The 17840-nt window shown below is 38.1% G+C and overlaps 1 long non-coding RNA gene across 1 annotated transcript; it reads right to left on the bottom strand.

The window, feature by feature from the left end:
- Positions 1-12417: 12417 nt before the first annotated feature.
- LOC131421733 (uncharacterized) lies at positions 12418-14101 on the bottom strand. Its single transcript, XR_009223943.1, has 2 exons — positions 13980-14101; positions 12418-12663 (listed from the first exon to the last, which is right to left on the bottom strand). It is a non-coding gene; the product is annotated as an uncharacterized LOC131421733 (long non-coding RNA).
- Positions 14102-17840: the final 3739 nt, after the last annotated feature.

Genomic DNA, 17840 nt, shown 5'->3' with positions numbered 1-17840 from the left:
TGATCAGTGCCTTACACATATCATCTCACTTAATCCCTGTATAAGCTTCCTATTACTGTTGTGACAAATTTCCACAAATTTATTATCTACAGTTCTGTAGGTTAGAAGTCTAATGGGTATCACTGGCTAAAATCAAGGGGTGGGCAGGGCTGGGTTCCTTTCTACAGGCTCTCGGGAAAACCGTTTCCTTGCTTTTTCCAGCTTCTAAAGGAGCCGTTGTATCACCCCAGCTGTTTTAGAGCATACTGAATTGTAGGAGAGCAATGGTTAAAAACATGAGCTCTAGATTCAGAAAGCCTATGTTGGAATCCTGACACTTCTATTAACTCTGTGTGTCCTTGAGAAGTTGCCTTTAATAATTCTGTGCTTCAGTTTCCTCTTCTTTAAAACAGGGGTAATCGTCCTTATCTGAAGGGGAAGTGAAGAGGATTAAATGAGTTAATCCATGTAAGGACTTTCAATAGCTATTGGGATGTAGAAGTACTCAAGAAATGTCAGCATTTATTGTTATTACTATCATTATTAGATAAGCCTGTAGAGATGTCAAGGCTGTCGCTTCCAGTGGGAGAGTGGGCAGCATGACCTTGGGTGAATTAAAGTGCAGAGCAGAATACTGATGACAGATCTCTATCAATAAGAAAAAGCAAAAGATATTTTTAGTACCTTGCAACTGTGGATAGTTGAAGAGTGGAAATAATGATCATTAAATATTTCTTAGGATGTTTCTATGGGGTGAATGATATAGAAAACTTAATTTGGAGTCTGTAAAAAAAATTCTCTAATGATGTTCATTTGTCTTCAAGGCTACTGGGATTTGTTTTTGTATTTTCTTTTGTCTTAGGTTGGGTTCCTTGGAAGTTGATCCTGAGGTGAGGATTCTTGTTCAAGTGGTTTCTTAGGCAAAGGGAAGTGATGGGAGCAAGATAGGGCAAGAAGGTGGTCTCAGTTATAGGCTAGTTTCATTCTGAGACCCCAGCAAGTCTTTGAGCAAAAATTGGAGTAACAAGTGATTTCCATGTGGAGCAAGGAAAGCAGCCATTATATGCTCCCATGCCATCAAGCCCAGCTCTGGGGAGGGATAGCCTTCCAGGTGAGATATCTGCAGTGTCACAATTCTTAGGAGAAGGGGGCAGCTGCGAGTTGACATCAGCTAATACAAACAGCAGTTGGTAGATGGTTGCACTGGCCAGTAAAGGGGCTCTGAGAAGGGTACCAGTACCATCCATACATATATGAGTTCTTGTCTGTGCATTAGGGTCTCCCCATTCATATTGCCCTCTACCCCTCCAGACTACCCATGAACCCAAAGAGGAAAAAGTCTTCTGCTGCTGTATTCAGGTTATAAATAAATATATACATCTTCTTTCTGGTTCCACTAATCTAAGTGGTATAAAGAGGAAGCAATGGCATTAACAGAAAAAAAACTCCCTTGCTAAGCCCCATTAGCAGAATATCTATAATTCCCATCCCCTCTCTCCTGGTTGTAGGGTATTTCATGTGTACTTTGAAAGACCCATAACTTCTTTTCTTCTACCTGAAGTGCCTGCCATTTCTCTCTGTGCTGTTTCTGTCTTCCTACAGGTAGCCTATCACAGCCCTTTCTACTACTGCTTTCTGATCTTTGTGTGGCCGTGATTATATTTATATGTTTCTCCAAACAGTCATTATATCAAACTGGGTATATGTGTGTCTCCCTACTGTTACATTCTATAAGTCAACTAATTGTATTCAAATTCAAATAAGTGCCACAATGAAGTGCTGCCCTACATTATCTGTCTACCTCAAAGACTGTATGACTGTGGTAGCCTGACATTCATTGAGCTCTTACTAAATACAAGGCATTTTTTATCACTTTACAAGGATAATCTCACTTATTCCTCACAACAACCTAATAAGGTAATCAATCTCATTACATCATTAGCTAGCTGAGGAAATGAAAAGATCAAAAAGAGAGAGAATTTGTTAAGATCAAATACCTAGGAAGTATAAAAGCTGAGATTCAAACTTTCTGGCTGTCTGTCTCAGAATCCATGTTCTAAATGGATCTAAAAGAAATATACCACCTCTTCTTTTTTTTTTTTTTTTTGTCTTTTCCTTCTTCAGGCTCATGTGTAAGTTCTAGAGGGTAGAGGGCAATCTGCATGGAATAATTGTACTCAAAACAAGCTGATCCAAAACACTGTCCTTGGCCCAAGTTCTCTCATGTTTCGAAGTCAATTTCTTCTCAATTTAGGGCTTCATCTATAAGTCTTCAAGTTGACTTTTATTCTTGGATGATTTAAATGTCTTAAACTTGCAAGCCAGCGGTCAGCCTCAAGGAATCAGAAGCCCTCTTACAAATAGCCCCCTGTGTGGCTATCCTACCAGTTTTTCAAACTTAACACATCCCAACTCACTTGATTTCCATATCCCTGCTATATCTCACATTCATTTCCTTACATGTAATATTACCCCAGCAATTATTTCAAAGATATGCTTTAAGGGTCTGCTCAGAGGAAAATGATCTAATCAGACAGCATGGAGATACAAGAGGAATGAAGAACAATGAGAAGCCTAAATAATAAGGGTGAATCTGAATAAACATTGACTTTATAAAACAATAAAAACAATATCTTATGGAGTTTAAAATACTCGTTAATAACACATAATGTGAGAATGGCATAAATCCAGTTAATATGTTCCAATATCTTTGCATTGTCTAGGAAGTGCTAAGAGTATTAGTTTATATTGAACTTTAATAAGTCAGTAATGTAATCACTAGAGTAACCACTAGAAGAATAATAAAAGAATATGTAATTTTCAGTCTAACAAAGCAGACAATATAAGTAATAAGAAAATGAAATAAGGAAGGAATTGAGAAAAAAGGAGCACAAAAGAGATAGACAAATAGAATGCAGAGAGTTTTGAACTCAAATATAGTGGTAATTACAGTAAATGTAAATAGGCTAAACACTCCAATTAACAAAGATTGTCACACTGGACTTTTAAAAAATTGAAAAAACACCTATGCTGCTTACAAAAGACATTTTTGAAATAAAAAATATAAAACAAGATTGAAAGTAAAAGGATGGAAAAACTACATATGCAAACTCTAAAAGAAAGCTGACATAGCTATACTATAAGAAGCATTACTGTCAATAAAGAGGGATATTTCATAATTAAAGGTTCAATTCTTTAGCGAGATATAATAATCCTAGACTTTTACATACCTAATAACATTGTCTCAAATATATAAAACAAAAACATATAAAACTAATCCACAGTCATAATTGATTTTAATACACATCTCTTTGAAACTAATAGAACAGATAAAAATCAATAAGGATATAGAAGATTTGAACAACAGGACTAACAAAGTTGACCTAATATATTAATAAACATTACATCTACACTATAGAATTCACATTCAAGTTCACACAGAATATTTAATAAAATTGATTATATGTTGGCCCCACCAAATCTCAACACTCTTTAAAGTACTAAAATAATGCAAAGTATTTTCTCTGATCACAGAGCAATGGAGCTAGAAATCAAGAGAAATAAGACAACCAAAAAATCTTCATAGGTCTGAAAATTAAGCGATAATCTTCCAAACAATACATATCAAATCACAATTGAAATTTAGAAAATATTTTAAATGGAATGATAATAAAATACTTCATAACAAAACATGGGATGCAGCTAAAGCCACACTTAGAAATTTATAGAGAAGAAAAAGTCTCAAAAATCCATAACCTAGCATCCATCTCAAGAAACAATGAGTGCACATAGCACCTGGATCTTGGTTTCTAAATTCTATTTCTCTTTAAAAGGAACCAGAGATCTCTCTCCATGTAGAAATGCTTGACTAAAGTAGAAATGAAATGAAAGAAAGTGAACAAGGTAGACTTGGGATATCCCATCGTGCCTGAAAGTAAGGACATTCTCTAAGACTAGTGGGATTCAAAAGAACAGAGTATTTGACCTAAAGAGGCTTATGGATTATAATACATTGAATCAAAAATTCCCTAGGTAACCTTGTTGATGAGACAGACAGAGACAGAGAGAGGAGACATAAGGGGAAAATGGGAAAGCTTGTATTTACAGAAAAATATCTTTTAATAAATGTAGAAAGAATCATAAAATGAGAAAAATAACCATCTTGCATCCATTGATCACATCAATGGTAAAGCCATTGGGTGAAAAATTATTGGGGAACAGGACATTCGCAACTCTCAAAACATGAGCTCCTGAATGACTTATCAGTTACAAAGCCACAGCTTTTCACAATGAAGAAATTAGGTAGTTACCATCTCAAACAAGTGATCAAATTTAGCCTCACCAAAAGTTGGACCATCTGACATTATGTTCCAGAAGTTTTGAAGCAATAAAAACTATACATTGTTGCCTATGAAGTGTACTTGCCAAGAAATTATCTAACTTGAATCTAATCAGGTGAAAAGCACTCAGACAAATCCAGAATAAGGGGCGTTCTACAACACAACCGGCCTGGATTCTTCAATAAAACAGTCAACATCACGGAAAACAAAGGCAAGTCTACTGTTCTAGATTAAAAGAAACTAGATTAAAGAGACGAAACTGATGTAATACGTAAACTTTCACTGGATCCTGGATCTGAAAAAAAAATAGTATACAAAACATTTTGGAGACGGAGAAAATTTTCATGTGGACTCTATATTGATTATATGGAATCATTGTTAATTTTCTTAGAGATGAAAATAAGCTGCAGTTGTTTGTTTTTTTTTTTTTAATTGCTGCTATAACAAATTGCCCAAAACTTTGTTTAAAACAACACAAATGTGTTATCTTAAAGATTTGTTGGCTAGGAGTCCCACACTGGTCTAAAAGAGCTAAAGCAAAGTATTGACAGAGCTGCATTCCTTTCCAGAGGCCATAGGGTGAATTCATTTCCTTACCTCTTTCAGCTTTTAGAGGCCACCAGCATTCATTGCCTCGGAGGCTCTCTTTCTGCGTCTTCTAAGTTAGCAATGTTGCATCTCTCTAGCCACTCTTCCACAGTCACATCTCCCTCTGACCACAGGAGGGAACGGTTTTCGACTTTTAAGGATCCGTGTAATTAGATTGGGCCCACTCAGATCATCCAGGATAATCTCTTGATCTCAAAGTCTTAATTTAATCACATCAGCGAAGTCCCAGTTGCCTCATAAGGTAACTATTCACAGGTTCTGGTTATTAGGGGGTGCAATTTTGGGGAGGTGGGGGAGCATTATTCTGCCTAGCTCCATGGTATTGTGGTTATTTAGGAAATTATTTTTATTCTTAGAAGAACATGTTTAACTATTTAGGAATAAGTCTGCAACTTAAATATATATATATTTAAAATACATATAAATATATATATATATATCTCACACACACACACACACACAGATAACCAAATGTAGCAAAATGTTATCAACAGTTGAATCTAGATGGAGGGTTTATGGTTGTTTTTGTTTTGTTCTTTCAACTCCTCTGTAGGTTTAAATTTTTTCAAAAGAGGAAAGAAAGGTGCTATTGAACACCTTCAGTCCCCAGACAATCCAGGACACATCTGATTTAAAAATGATTTCAGAAAAAAGGAAGTGGGTACAATTTTAAGACTGGGTATCTCAATAAACATATATAGCCATAAATATAGAGAGCCAACTAGAATGAAGATAAAGCTGTAACTGGTTAAAAAAAAAAAAGCAATAAGTCCTATTTGCTGGAAAAGAGAGGTGTTTGGTACTTTGTAGGTGACACAGGGACCTTGTTTTTGTCTGTTTAAATAAGATTATACAGTGGCCTTGTTTTGCCTCAGAATGAACTTGCCTGATGTTGATGTTCTATGAGAATGTTTATGTTCAAGGGGACAACAATATGGCCTACCTGTGAGCGACAGGCCAGAGGCTGACAACATGGAGTCCTAGCTGTCAAGGTCACACCAGTTTTAAAAAGTCTAGGGCTGCTTTTTTCTTTCTCAATCTTTTTGTGTTTTTTTTTTAATGAATGCTCGAAACATGGAAATGAGTAAGTTAATTTTAACTCCAATGATAAATTTGCAGAATATAGTCCTTAAAATAGTAACTAAGGGGCCGGCCCCAGGGCATAGCAGTTAAGTGTGCACGCTCCACTGCTGGTGGCCCCGGGGTCAGATCCCAGGCGCACACAGACACACCACTTGTTGGGCCATGCTGTGGCGGCGTCCCATATAAAGTGGAGGAAGATAGGCACAGATGTTAGCCCAGGGCCAGTCTTCCTCAGCAAAAAGAGGAGGATTGGCCTGGATGTTAGCTTCGGGCTGATCTTCCTCACAAAAAAAATAAAATAAAATAGTAACTAAACTTAAGATAAATATTTCAAGGAAAATGAATATTATTCACATTGGTGCATTCATTTGACAAATATATTGAGTGTCTAGTAGGTGAAGAGTAGTCTGAGTAGCCCTGAGGGGAATATAAAGATGAATAAGGGACAGTGATTGTCTTTAAAACACTTACACTTTGGTCATGTATGTGATAGATATTTCCATCTTAGACCATTGATTATAAATAAGGAAAAGCTATCAGCATATTTATTAACTAAATCTTTGTTTAAAGCTTAATTCTAAAGAATCATATGTAGTGTCGTAACTTTAAGAATATTCAGGGAAGCTTTATGGAATTATTTAGCTTGATATATACATATTGTGAAATTCAAATACTTATCCCTCCCAGACTCTTATCAAGGTTGCTATACACTGAGTTGTCGGTAGAAATAAATATATGGCTAAACTTAACCAAAGAAATCTGTGTTAAATAACATATTACTAATAGCTGCTCCCCATAAGGCTCACCCAGCCACAGGATTTTTAGTAATGCTATACATTCACTTTCATAGATGGATGATATAAAACCACAAATGTGCCGTGTAGTCTTGAATATTTATGTATAAAATAAATATTTCTTAGTAAATTTTCCCCATTGGGAGATGAGATGGTAGGAATCACTGTTCTTATTGCTATTGTCATCAGCCTTTTATTTTCGATAAATACAATCCTCTGAAAGGAAGCAGTTCCCAGGAGAAAACACCCCATTTAAATGTGGTGTTAAAAGTGATTGATATGCAGAAAGACAGCCCTTTAAGTCACATGCACACTCTCCATTATTAGTTGCTCCATGGAGGTGCATTTGACCGAGTACAGTTTCTATGAGCTCAAAAAACTCCAAGTTACCCAGAATGAATGAAGCAGTTTCTCTTTTTGGTTTATAGTCATTCTGACTTCCAACAGGATCAGGACATTAAATTTTCTTAAATTCACCTTAATTTAACCTTCACATCTTTTGTTCATTTTCTAATTGGATTGTTTAGTTTTTTATTATTTTGAGTTTTGGGAGTTCCTCTTTATTCTAGATACTACTTTTCAGTTATTATGGCTTAGTACTTTTTCAGTCCTCTCCTCTCTCTCCTCTCCTTCGAGGACTCCTTGAATAATATGAATATTAGGTCTTAAATTATTGTTCCTCAAGTCCCTGAGGCTCTGTTAAATTTTTTTTTTAGTCTATTTTCTCTCTATTTTTCTAATGGGTAATTTCTGTTGTTCACTGAGTCTTTCCTCTATCCTTTCCATTCTGCTGTTGAGTCTATCCATTGAGTCTTTTATTTTAGTTATTGCATACTTCAGTTCTAGAATTTCCATTTGGTTCTTCTTTTTCCTTCTATTTCTTTACTGAGACTTTCTATTTCTTTTCTGGAAATTTCTATTTCTTCATTGTTTCAAGTGTCTTTGTAATGTTCATCAAAGCCTTTTTTAAATTCCTGCTTTAAAATCTTTGTCAGACATTTCTAACATGTCATCACAACGTTTGTATTTATTGATTGCCTTTTTAAATTCAAATTGTGGTTTTCCCTATTTCTCAGTATGATATGTGATTCTTTAATTAAAACCTGGACATTTTGGGTATTAAATTATGAGACTCTGGATTTCATATGAACCTTTTTTAATTGGCTTTCTCTGACACTGCTGCAGCAGAAGAAAGCAGTGCCACTTTGTTACTGTCAGGTAGGGGTAGAAGTCCAAGTTCCCACTCAGCCTCCTCTGAGACTGGAGAGGGTCTCTTTCTGCTGGGTGGGAGTGGAATTCCGGCTCCCCTCTAGGTTTCTGCTGATAGCATGCTGGCTGGGAGAGTTAGGAGTGCTTCCTGTCTGCTGAGTAGGGACAAGAGTTCTGACCTCCAGTGACATCAGGGCATAAGGAGTGACCTCATTATCACTGGGTGTTGGGGAAAGTCTTGATTCTTCATTAGTCTTCCTCTGACATCACACCAGTGGGGAGGGGAAGGGATGCCCAGTAACTGCAGGTGGTAGTGGAAGGCCATGTTCCCCACTGTGGGAAAGGGACACTCACTACTGCCTAGTGGGGACTGCAAGTCCCAGCTCCCAACTTGACCTTCTCTGGTACCACCCAGGAAGATGGGTTGGGACAGCCTAGAGATAACCTTTCCTCAGTCTTTGCTGATGTGAGGGGTAGAATTGAAGCTACAGTTCTTTTTCCGGTATTTGGCTGGAGTAGAGCAGTTGTTTATTGTTTAAAATGTTTCTCTCTGGCTAAGCTGCCCATTTCTGGTCGTTCGGCTGGAGAAAACAGGCTTTTCTTGGGGTTATTTTTGTCTGCCCCTATTTGTATTTCCAGGTTGCCACTTTTCCAGCATCCAGTCTGGGATATATGAGGCAGAAAGAAAAGCTAGGGAATTTAACATCATATTCTTTTCTTTGATCCCAAGATCTTTAGCTTGTCTGCCTCCTTCTTTCCACCTTTGAGTCCTGTTATTTTTGTTTTATATATAATGTCCAAGATTTTTACTTGTAATTAGTGGGAAGAATATGAAAAAAATACATCTACTCATCTTCCTGGAAGTGGAAGTCCAAATATAAATTTATTTTTATATTCAAATTTATAACTTTTATTTATTATAAATTTTATCAGTGAGGACAGCGAGACTATTTAATGGAAGTCTTGTGTGCATCCAATTTATTTTAGTAGTTTTTTTTTTTAGCATTGTACTGAAAAAATTCTGCTTGACACAAATAAGCAGTTACCATAATATCCTTTTTTCTTTTGCCTGTGACTCATAGGCCACATCTCACCCACTGCCTCTTTTGGTAAGCAAAGTTGTATTGGATCACAGTCACACTTATTTATTAACATGTTGTCTATGGCTACTGTTGCAGCACAATGGCAGAGTTGAGTAGTTGTGACAGAAACTTGATGGCACACAACATTGAAAATATTTATCTGCACCTTTAAAGAAAAAGTTTGCCAACCCCTATTTTAAATGTTTCACTTTACCTTCTCATGACACTAATAGTTAATCCAATCCAGAAGTTGGAATGAGGAAGAGTGGAATAATTTTATTTCAAAGATAAATTACTATGTTCAATAATTCATTATCTTAGTCAATAAATGAGTCTTTAGCCATTTAAGTATTCATTAATTGGTGAAAAAATATTTTCAGATTGTTTTTTCTTAATCTGACACATTCAATATTGTCAGTTAAAGAAACTAGTAGACGTCTCAGTTGGAAAGCCAAATTTTCCCATAAGTCCATTTATTAAAATATGTCGAGTCTAATACTTTAAACTTGATTATTTGCTTATACTTTATAATCTCAGTTGAAGCACTGTAATATTCAAACTCTGCATTACCCAATGGAGTTTTTCTGAGCAACATGCAAATAACTATGCCATAGGTGACAGAAATGCTAAAGATGAAGTAAGGGAGAAAGCCATGGGAATGACTGCAACAATTTTTTCTAAGACTGTGTAGTAACTTTGAGTAGTAGCTAGGAAATTGTCATCGCTAGAAAAGAGAAAAGGATGAGGAGATTGCTGGGAGATGAGTTCAGATGGGTGGCCATGGACCAGACCATGTAGGACCACATTTACCGTGGTAAAACCTTAATTTGTACTCTGAGTAAACTGAACAGCCATTGGAGGGTTTGAGGCAGAGGAATTACATGATTCAACTGAAGTTTTGAAAGGAACACTTTAGCTGATGTGTGGAGAATGGGCTGTAGGAAATTAAAAGGATAAGAGTGATACCAGTTAGGTGTCTATTGCAATAGTCCAGGCAAGCGATAATGGTGATTTGGGCTAGGGTAATATATCACAAAAATTTGGCTGGCCTTGGTCTCTGGTTCTTGGAAGGTAGCCTCTAAATCCTCAGAATTTCCTAAGTGATAGATATGTCTTTGTTCTCATGATGGGCTCAGATAATTTATGCTAACCAGGTGACTTATAGTAGGCCACTGCATAGTTGAAGCTACCAAGATGACTCCAAATGGTGGCTATCCAGGCCAGAAAGACCAACTGTGTGGTTAAAGGATTGGGGCTTTGAGCTGCATATCAGCCTGACCCCTACGGAGGAAAGGAGTCTAGAAATTGAGTGCAATCATGTGGCCAATGATTCAATCAACCATGCCTATAAGGAAACCCCAATAAAAACTCTGGATACCAAAGCTCAGACACAGAGATGTGTGCAGAGAGATTTTATGAAAGGAGAGCAAATATCACTCGGGCATCCTGTGAGTGGGTTAGTAAGGATGCTATCATGGTTGGAGAGTCACATTTACTTTTGATATTATGATGCTTTTTCCCTCAGAAGCAAGACAATATATTTGACAAGTTGTTGATCATGAAAATAAAATAAATGCAGTTTATAACACTTTGGCAGATGTAGGAACTTTCCACAATATGATATATCAATATTTACACTTAATAAATACTGGGGTAGTTACAGTGTGATCCTGGTCACATTTCTGCACATTACCATGCCTTGGACTTCTGAAGCATATGTGTTTGCTTTTTTAGAAAATTCAATGAACACTATGCTTTCCAATAACTACATTGTCACTTAAATTTAGAGAATTGGGTGCACTCTTGACCTGACAATACCACAGTTTTAAACAGTTTCATGTGTATATGTCAAATCACAAAGAACTATACTTATATGAAGTGACTGGTTAGACTAGATGTTCAAATAAGCGCATACAGCTTCAAAGAATCTGTAAATCTTAATTTAGAAGGAAAAATTATAGACTTCAAAACTTCAACTGAAAAATTCTTGAAGGTATGGGACTAGCGTTGGTAAACAAACAGTAGTAGCTAGTGATAAAAAAAATTATAGATTTTCAATGTCATTTTAAAGTTACTACTTTAAAAGTTTAGAATCACCAATTAAGAGCAGAGGACAAGTTGTGAGCTATATAAAAAAAGCCAGCTTAATTAAATCTTTGAGCTATGTATGTGTACATAGAATAAAGGCACTAGACAACTCCATTACAGGGGACAGAAAGGAAACTGTAATTATCAAATATAGTACCATCTTTCAGCAAAAAATTCTAGAATGTGAAGATACCATGACTATAGTTATATGAATAAATTTTGGGCAGCAATAGATGTTTTTAATAAGAGAATTGTATGTTGCTTTTGGATTTTTTCCAAGCTCTTTCAAAGATTTATATAAAACCAGCCAAAAGCTTGATGATTTGTCAGCAACTCAATATATTGTAGGAAATTTGGGAGCAGTATACAGAGCTTATTTAATATAAAGGAACTAAAGGAATGCATTCTTTTGCATTATGTTTAATGCAAACATTGAAATTAATTAAACGATTCAAATGCATGGATTCACAGGACTAGTCATTTTATAAATTACCATCACTCTGGTTTTCAGGTCATAAAAGGACATTGAGTTACATCAACAAGAGTCATGCAAGAGGAGTGTACTCATTCTGAATCTGTAAACAGATATGAGCTAATTGGCCTGACTGGCTAAGATCCCAATGTTATTTAAAAGGTATAGAGACTTTCTCAAATGAATTTATTAAAGATGGTAGGAAAGTTATTTTGAATATATATATTTAAAAAGCAGAGAGCAAAAAAAAAAGACAAAGCAGAGAGCATAGCGATTATTTAGGTTTATCTGTAGACATTGATCATTGCTACTTGAGACTTAGACTAGTGTTTAATCAACAAATGTCAAGGCATAGTGCTATGGAAATAAAAAATTATGAGAAATAATTTCTGCCTCTTAAGAAATTTATGATATTGTGGAAAGTATAAGACATATTCACATGAAATATAATTTATGCAAGACAGTGCAATTGCCAGGCAGAGTTATAGCATAAGATAAATATCTCTGACCTGAGACAGCAAGATAAAGTTGTTCTCGGTAAGTATAAGTTGAGTTGGCCTTTGAAGGATATGTCACAGATGACTAGGATAAGGAGAAGAGTAGTTTCAACAAAGGCAAAGGATCAAGCAAACACTGCACGTGTTCAGAATTGGGAAGTAGACATATTTCCCAGGATATTTGAATATGTGTGATAGAGCGGTAAAAATAAGATTAGGTTTGGTTGTGGAGGATATTAAATGCCAGATTGAGAAGTATGGATCTCAGACATTGTATTAATATTTTCATTTGGTTCCTAAGTCACTACATCCATAAATCAAAACATAAACTTAAGATCTGGATCAATTAAAAAGTGATGAACCGAGCCAGCCCTGATGGCCTAGTGGTTAGGATTCAGCGCTCTCCACTTCAGCAGCCCAGGTTCGGTTCCCGCACGGAACCACACCACTCGTCTGTCGGTGGCCATGCTGTGGCAGTAGTTCGCATGGAGGAGCTGGAGGGACTTGCAGCTGGAATGTACAAAAAAACCTAAGAAGTGATGATCTTGTTTACCTGAAAACAGCAGTTGTTCATTACAGGCCTCTTTTCTATGACCTGAGAGGAGATTTTGCAAAAGCAAATTGACGTAGAAATTTAAAACGGTTAAAAGTGATGATATCAGTATCTGCATCAATCTTAAGACTGGATTCAAGTGGAAACATCCCCTGAGATGATTCCTCGGTACTACCCAAGAGTACGAGGTGCACATTTGGAGTTTTCCTGCCCAGCGTTCTTTGCTTTTAATTCACTCCAGTTTTGCTTTCCTCATTATAAGAGGTTTGGCAGAACCGCCAATGAAATTGCCCTGACCTCCCCTACCCTTGAGAGGGACACGTGACCCAAGATGAGTCAGATTCCCTGTCCTTGGAACTGAAATCTTAGCAGAATGCCACAAACAATGAAACTCTGAGGCAAAATATCCCAATTTGTTGCACCCTAACAAGGTGGTTCATTAGTCTCTGTTACCAAGCCTCCAGGAGCTGTTCTACTCCTGTGCACTGCGTGCGATGCTGAATCTTCAGTTTTCTCTTCATATGCCTCCAAGAGAATTAATTTTTCCTTAAGATTTCAACAGAATTTCTATGGCTTGCCACTAAAGATAGTGACTTGTACCAGGCAACTTCTAATAATGGTTAGGTTTTACCATGACAAGCTGTTGTTAATGGGTTATACTTTGGACCCACAAATGTCATATAGGCAAAGTAACAATATAAATCATTATCTTAAACTGGGACACTTTTGAGAGTCAAAGTAGGCATCATTAAAAATTAAGCTATAGAGGCGGAGTCAAGATGGCGGCGTAAGCAGACTCAGAACTCACCTCCTCCCGTGGACACAGCCAATTTACAACTACTCGTGGAAAAATTACCCCTGAGACAGAACTGAAAACTGGATAAGAGGAACTCCTGCAACAACGGACAATCCTAACTGAGTAGAAGAGGCAGAGACTCCCTTCTGGAGAGGAAAAACGCCGCCTTCACAAGCCACCAGCTTCACGGCCGCCGGGAGCAGCTCACAGGTACGCACCCTCCCTGGAGGCGCCGGGTCCTGAGCCGGGAGCGCCCCCGCTGTGGGCATTTTGTGGACCCAGCACAATCGAGACCAGCGGCATAATATCTGACTTTGCCTGCTACTAAAGCATTGGGGAGTACCCCCACAAAACCCGGTTCACAAAGAAACTAAAACTGGCTCTTAAAGGGCCCGCGTGCAAACTCACCCATTTCAGAAAGCATCCTAAAATCACCAGAAAGAAAGGTGCACAGTGCTTTGGTGACAAGAGACTCACCTAATAGGCCCTGAGTGCATCTCGGTGAGGGGTGAGACCTCCCCAGGGACTGGGACATTGGCGGCAGCCATTGTTGTGGCCTGGTGTGGGCGTGCTGACACAGACGCCATTGGAGTTCTCCCTGAGGCCGGCTAGCCCAGGTCTGCCCCACCCGCTAGAGCACCGATTTAATCCAGGTCAGCCAGGGCAGGCAGCCCACCCTAGAGACTGGCCCCACCCAACAACAAGCCCTCAGACAACTTGTGGGCCTGCATAGATTGGTGACTGGATTCTCTGCAGCCTGGCAACTGAGCCGACTTGAGCAGGGCAGGGTGTGTACAAGGAGCGGGTGGAGAGTGTGGGGCGGTGGCAGAGTGTGTGGGGCTCCCGCCGTGGAGAGACTGGGTCCGCGTCGGGAGGTCGGGGCGCTCACACGGGGCAGGACTGTGTTGACTGTGTGTGTGGACCTGTGGGTGGCAGGGCTTGTCAGCTCCAGAAGACTTGTGCTTCTCAAAGACCCACATAGGGGGTTTGCCCCACCTTCCAAAGCCTGAAACAATTGGGTGCTTCTGTTCCTGAGGCCAGCCCCACCCAGCTGCAATCCTTAGAGAGCTGACAAGAGACCTAATAGGCTAGAGGCTTACAGCAATTGTAAGGCCCTGAGCCTAACAACCTGCCACGCTGGAGGCCTACTCACTTAAAAGAAATACTGCAACACAAATGTGGTATTAGAACTTGCAGCCAACTGTGCTGGGGCTCCCCACACCTGATAAAGAGACTGAAGGGCCCACAACAACTACAAGCAGCTGAGCATTACAACAGCTGGCCAGGAGCATAACTCGGCCTCCCTGGGCACCTACAGGGAGAGCAAACAGGCCACAACAGAAGGGCACACGTAGCCCACCTAGGGGTCACCCCTGGAACATTGAAAACTGAGGGAAGCACACTGCAAGCCTCCCAGGGCATCACTTACATAAGGTCACCTATCCAAGAGCAGGAGACGTAGCTGACCTACCTAATACATAGACACAAGCACAGGGAAAGAGGCAAAATGAGGAGGCAAAGGAATACATTCCAAGTAAGGGAACAGGACAAAACCCCAGAAAAGGAACTAAGTGAAACAGAAATGAGCAACCTACCCAACAGAGAGTTCAAACTAAGAGTGTTAAGGATGCTCACTGATCTGGGGAGAAGAATAGATGAACTCAGTGAGAATGTCAACAAAGAAATGGAAGATATAAAAAAGAACCAATCAGAAATGAAGAATACAATACTGGAAATGAAAAATTCACTAGAGGGACTCAAAAGCAGAGTAGAGGATACAGAAGAACAGATCTGTGAGCTGGACGAAAGACTAGAAGAAATTACCCAAGGTGAACAGGTAAAAGAGAAAAGAATTAAAAAGAGTGCGGACAGTCTAAGGGACCTCTGGGACAACATCAAATGCACTAACATCCGTGTTATAGGTGTCCCGGAAGGAGAAGAGCGAGACAAAGGGGCAGAGAATCTATTTCAAGAAATAATAGATGAAAACTTCCCTAACGTAAGGAAGGAAGGAAACAGACATCCAGGTACAGGAAGCACAGAGAACCCCAAACAAGATAAACCCAAAGAGGCCCACACCAAGACACATCATAATCAAAATGTCCAGAATTAAAGATAAAGAGAGAATCCTAAAAGCCACAAGAGAATGTCAAGTTACATACAAAGGAAACCCCATAAGTCTACCAGCTGACTTCTCAGCAGAAACCTTACAGGCTAGAAGAGAATGGCACAATATATTTAAAGTGCTAAAAGGAAAAAACTTACAGCCAAGAGTACTCTACCCAGCAAGGTTATCATTCAAAATGGAAGGAGAGATCAAAATTTTCCCAGACAAGCAAAAATTAAAGGAATTTGTCACCAAGAAACCAGTGCTACAAGAAATGTTAAAGGGACTGATTTAAGGGGAAAAGACAAGACCACAAATAGGAAAAATTATCTATTTCCATGATAAGAACGTAATGGATACAAATGCACAAAAAAGAGGTTAGATGTGATATCAAAAACATAAAAGGAGGGAGGAGGGGAGTTAAAGAGTACAGCTTTCAGACAGAGGTCAAACTAAAGTGACCATCAATTCTGTATAGAAGAAGTAAGGAACAGAGAAGGACTACTAAAACACTGAGAAAAAAAAAATGGCAGTAAGTACATACTTATCAATAGGTACTTTAAACGTCAATGGACTAAATGCTCCAATTAAAAGGCATAGGGTGGCTGACTGGATTAAAAAACAAGACCCATATCTATGCTGCATACAAGAGACACACTTCAGACCTAAAGACACTCACAAACTGAAAGTGAAGGGATGGAAAAAGATACTCCATGCAAATGGCAATGAAAAGAAAGCTGGGGTGGCAGTACTCATATCAGACAAAGTAGACTTTAAAACAAAAACTGTAAAAAGAGACAAAGAAGAGCATTACATAATGATCAAGGGAACAATCCAACAAGAGGATATAACACTTGTAAATATCTACGCACCCAATGTAGGTGCACCTAAATATATAAAGCAATTATTAACAGACATAAAAACAGAAATAGACAGTAACACAATAATAGTAGGGCAATTTAACACTCCACTTACACCAACGGATAGATCATCCAAAAAGAAGATCAATAAGGAAACATTGGCCTTAAACGACACACTAGAACAGATGGACTTAGTAGATATATACAGAGCATTCCATCCAAAAACCGAAGAATACACGTTCTTTTCAAATGCACATGGAATGTTCTCCAGGATTGATCACATATTAGGCCACAAAACAAGTCTCCATAAATTTAAGAAGATTGAAATAATACCAACCATCTTTTCTGACCACAATAGTATGAAACTAGAAATCAACTATAGGAAGAAAATCAGAAAAACCACAAATACTTGGAGATTAAACAAAATGCTACTGAACAACGACTGGGTTAACGAAGAAATCAAAGAAGAAATCAAAAAATACCTGGAGACAAATGAAAATGAAAATACTATATGCCAGAATTTATGGGATACAGCAAAAGCGGTTCTAAGAGGGAAGTTTATAGCGATACAGGCCTATCTCAACAAACAAGAAAAATCTCAAATAAACAATCTAACAATGCACCTAAAGGAACTGGAAAAAGCAGAACAAACAAAGCCCAAAATCAGTAGAAGAAGGGAAATAATAAAAATCAGAGCAGAAATAAATGAAATAGAGACCAAAAAAACAATAGAAAAAATTAATAAAACCAGGAGCTGGTTCTTTGAAAAGATCAACCAAATTGACAAACCTTTAGCTAGACTCACCAAGAAAAAAAGAGAGAAGGCACAAATAAGTAAAATCAGAAATGAAAGATGAGAGGTTACAACAGACACCTCAGAAATACAAAAGATTATGAGAGAATACTATCAAAAGCTATATGCCAACCAATTCAACAATCTGGAAGAAATGGATAAATTCTTAGAATCATACAACCTTCCAAAACTGGATCAAGAAGAAGTAGAGAATTTGAATAGACCAATCACCAGTAAGGAGATCGCAACAGTAATCACAAACCTCCCCAAAAATAAAAGTCCAGGACCAGACGGCTTCCCTGGTGAATTCTACCAAACATTCAAAGAAGACTTAATACCTATCCTTCTCAAACTCTTCCAAAAAATTGAGGAGGGGGGGAAGCTCCCTAACTCATTCTACGAAGCTGACATTACCCTGATACCAAAACCAGACAAGAACAACACAAAAAAAGAAAATTACAGGCCAATATCACTGATGAACATGGATGCAAAAATCCTCAACAAAATACTAGCAAATCACATACAACAATACGTTAAAAAGATTATACACCATGATCAAGTGGGATTTATTCCAGGTA

The sequence above is a fragment of the Diceros bicornis genome, chromosome 3, assembly GCF_020826845.1.
Source record: "Diceros bicornis minor isolate mBicDic1 chromosome 3, mDicBic1.mat.cur, whole genome shotgun sequence".
Taxonomy (NCBI): domain Eukaryota; kingdom Metazoa; phylum Chordata; class Mammalia; order Perissodactyla; family Rhinocerotidae; genus Diceros; species Diceros bicornis.
The sequence above is the reverse complement of the archived record's forward strand: the minus strand, read 5'-3'. Positions and strand labels throughout refer to the sequence as shown.